Raw genomic sequence first — 4,204 nt, forward strand, 5'->3', positions numbered from 1 at the left:
TGTGCTATTGAATTCAGGGAAAAAAGGCTAGAAAAAGAGTGGGAATGAATTACAGAAAATAATAAATGTCATTAGGAGGGTCTTAGTTTGTGTTCTTTCTGAGACATGGTGTTTTCAATACTTTGAGGTAATATTTAGATCCACTGAGCTTTGTATTTTCACAGACACATCTGAAAGTCAGAGGGTACACCATATGACTGGATAGGCTAGAAGAGGTTGCAATAATTTTGTTTAGATATGAAAATTTCACTTTATAGCAGAACTTAAATATGGATCAAGATGGTTGGCTACCATATGCTTGTCCACTGGAAACATTTGTTTTCTTCCCTAGTCTGTAGATAACATTTTGCAGTCATGTCTGCTTCAGCTGAAAATTCATTTTACCAGCATTCGGGCATGATATGTATCAACATAGCTAACAAATAGCAGGGAAACCATTTCCATTTCTGTCAGATCCTACTTGTTTTAACACCTACATCAAATGGTTAGTAGGAGTAGGTAGTATCTAAAATCAAAGTTAGTTTCTCTGGATTAAAAAAAAAACCCAACAACTCCTGAATTGATCTCATCTATCTAATGTTCAAACAGCACTCACTATATAGAGAGAGCTGCTTCTGGCATAGGTATGCAAAGGGTTAATGGCCAATTGCAGTAGCAGGGCAACCTTTATTATCACAAGGAGGGTAGAAGAATGACAATTGATATGTAGATGAGGAAAGCAACAGATGTTACTAGTAACCTTGTTAGGCACCTGCCTTTCTCATCTGAGGCTCTGACCAGCTTGAAAAAACAGTTTACTCAGGGTCCTGAAACATTATTTCTAAGCTGGCTTTAATACTTTGAATCAGAAGTTTTCAGAAGGGAGAGTCACAAACTTGGTTGGCAGAGCAATGCAGTTATGAACAATTTGATATCCTAGTGACTTTTCCTGAGAGTCTGTTTCTGCTTTCCCCTCTTTCATTACCAATATAACAGCAAAAAGAATCTTTGTACAGTAGACTGTACTCTTGAGTTGCTAGAGATTGTAAGGGATGTGTTTTTTCTTCTTTTTTTTTTAGCAGGCATAGTTCAATTCATTTGTTTATTAAAAAAAAAAAACATCTATGTGGTTGCCACAGCAGCTGCCTGGGTCCTCTGGACAGACACTCGAGTGTGAGTCTTCACAAAATGGTCAGTGAATTCCTGATAAGCAGACTTAGTGAACACAGTTTCCTTCCACAGGTCTGGGCTTAGATAGATGGATGTTTTGGAGATGGCATCAAAGGTAGATTTAGCGAAGTTGCCCAGAGTGGCAATAAAGCCTCTTGCAGAAGTGTAGCAGTCATCAATTCCAGCCATCATCAGGAGCTTCTTAGGCACAGGAGCTGAGACAATGCCAGTACCTCTAAGGGCCAGGATTAGGTGCCCCAGAACTGACCCATATCACCCAGTGACCTTGCAGGGTACTGTGTGAGGCTTGCCAATCTTGTTCCCCCAGTAGCCATGTCTCACAGGAATGATGGACAGCTTGGCCAGAATGATAGTACCACGAATAGCTGTGGCCACTTCCTTGGAGCACTTGATACCCAGACCAGCATGGCCACTGTAGTCACCAATGGCCACAAAAGCCTTGAACCTGGTATGTTGTCCAGCTCTAGTTTGTTTCTGAACAGGCATCGTCTTCAGAACCTCATCTTTCAATGAAGATCCCAGGAAGAAATTTATGATCTCAGACTCCTTGATAGGAAGCAAGAAAAGATAGATCTCTTCCAAAGACTTGATCTTCATGTCCTTGACTAGCCAGCCCAGCTTAGTGACAGGAACCCACTCCTTGTCTTCGGCCTTTCCTCCCTGGGCCCTGTGGCCATGGCCACAGCCTCAACCACGGCCGAAGCCACTGTGGAAGCCTCCCTGGCCTCTGACCCCCGAGGCCTGGGGCCTCCCACACCTCCTGCAGCACCAGCGTCCTTGTCCCCCATTTGTTGTTCACTAGAAGTAGAAGCATAAAGGATAGGTTTTAGCAAAGAGTCAGGCACTGATTAATATATGACAAGGACTACCGTGTTTCCCTGATAATAAGACCTATCCCGAAAATAAGCCTTCCCCTTACTGTGTAAGATTCCTCTAAAATAAGCCCTCCCCCGAAAATAAGCCCTATTGAGATTGCTACTGTAGTGAAGGTGATCCCCTGCGCTACACGCTACATTATGGTACCCTCTGTATGCACTGCCCCCCCTCCCCCCGCAGTGAAACGCACGCCGCGCTCTGAGCTGCACCCAATCAGAGCTGCAGCAGTGAGAGCGTCATCCTGTTCTTCCCCAGTGATTTGCTTATTGAATAAAGGTACATTTTTTTGTTCACATTTACCTGTTTATTTAAATTGCTGTCAATGTTCATTAAAATAAGCCCTACCCTGAAAATAAGCCCTCTGGTGTTTTTCTGTCCAAAAAAATTAATAAGACAGTGTCTTATTATTGGAGAAACACGGTATGTCAGCTATATTCTTGACAACATATTCAGACAATATTAATGTTCTCCAGCACACTTGTGTCAGAGGTTATGGAATTCTGACAATTTGTGGCAATTGGAAAGTGAAGCTTGGGAATGGATAGAGTAAGACCATACTTTATAAGGACATAAAGGAAATTCAGAAACTGGGTAAATAGCAGGAGGCTAAGATTTAGAAATAGTCCAAAAGAAATGCCAAAACACGAGCACTTAAGAAAAAAAAAATGAAGATCTAGGAAAGGCATATGAAATAGAAAAATCAGGAATCACAAAGGGAAGAAGACAAAGTTACCAAGAACATGTGCCATTATGTGATTTTTGCCAGTTATATAGGTAATGGTGATGATATACCGTTGTTCTTTTTTTTAAATCATTATCAGCTAGGGTTTATTGAGTATCCACAGGTATAAATTTCTTCAGGGAAAAGGATTTCCAATACGATAACTGACATTTAAAACTTTTCACAACCTGGTGACTACCTGCATTCCTGGCCTTTATTCACTCCCTGTTCTCTACATTCCAGTTGTACTAGACTTTTTTTTTTATGTGTTCCTTATATGATACCCTCCCTCTCCCTTTTCCATGCCTTTTCTTTTTGTTTCATTCCACTATACCTAGAATGCTCTCCTTCCTCACTTCCATGTCTTTGGTTTCCTGTCTTCTTTCAATAGTAAACTCAAATGCCACCCATTGCAAGAAGCATTCTACCTTTTCTGCTCTGCCCTCCAATTTCTAAATAATTCTCCTTTAAGGTCACCTGCTATCTACCTTTTATTGGTGTTCATGGGTAAGTAGCACCTCTGGTGTGAGGGCTTTCAGAGACTTTTCCAAGGTTGCTTATCCAAATTTCATGTCTACCTGTACCCCCAGTACTCAACTATAATAGGCAGAGTAGCCACTCCCTGAGAAAACCATCTTGGCAGACATGATAAACCAGGTTGAGGGTAACTGTCAGTCCTCAAACCTGTCAGTGAGATAGGGGATGTCTACTGTAAGCAGGCAAAGTCTTCCCTTAAAAGCAATGTGTTCTTTTTAATTTTATTTTCAAATTATTAGTTAATTAATTTTTAGTTTTCAACATTTTCACAAAATTTTGAATTCCAAATTTTCTCCTGATCTCTTCCTTCCAACCCATCCTGATATGGTATGTATTCTGATTACCCCTTTCCCCAGTCTGCCTTCCATTCAATCTGTCCTCCCCCCCTCACCCTCTCCCTTATTCCCTTCCTGCTTACTTTCTTTTAGGGCAAGATAGATTTCTATATTCCATCGCCTGTAGATCTTCTTTCCCACTTGCTTGAAAAAATTTTTTTTCTTAACATTTGTTTTTAAAAAATTTGAATTCCAAATTCTCCCCTGTCTTTCCTCCACACCCATCCTTATTGAGAAGATAAGTAATTCAATATAGGTAATAAATGAGTAGTTATATAAAACACTTCGATAAAGTGATGTTGTGAAAGACTAACTGTATTTCCCTCAATCTTATCCCCACCCCACACTTATTCTATTTTCTCCTTTGACCCTATAGCTTTTCAAAAGTGTCTTCTTCTGACTACCCCCTCCCCAAATTTTGCCTCCTGCCTATCATCTCCCTTCTTATGGCCTTCCTACTTACTTTTCTGTAGGGTAAGATATTGAGAGTGTATGTTATTACCTTTCTAAGACAGATCAGATGAAAGGAAGGTTCAATCATTCCCTCTCACCTTTTCCCTCTCTC

At 40.6% G+C, this 4,204-nt stretch overlaps 1 pseudogene; it reads right to left on the reverse strand.

Moving 5' to 3' along the window:
* Positions 1–1,101: 1,101 nt before the first annotated feature.
* On the reverse strand, positions 1,102–1,859 carry LOC138159622 (small ribosomal subunit protein uS5 pseudogene; annotated as a pseudogene).
* Between the last annotated feature and the right edge of the window lie 2,345 nt (positions 1,860–4,204).

Source organism: Petaurus breviceps, unplaced genomic scaffold (assembly GCF_028583685.1).
Source record: "Petaurus breviceps papuanus isolate PSGF00001 unplaced genomic scaffold, PetGlider_PUasm1.0 176, whole genome shotgun sequence".
NCBI lineage: Eukaryota > Metazoa > Chordata > Mammalia > Diprotodontia > Petauridae > Petaurus > Petaurus breviceps.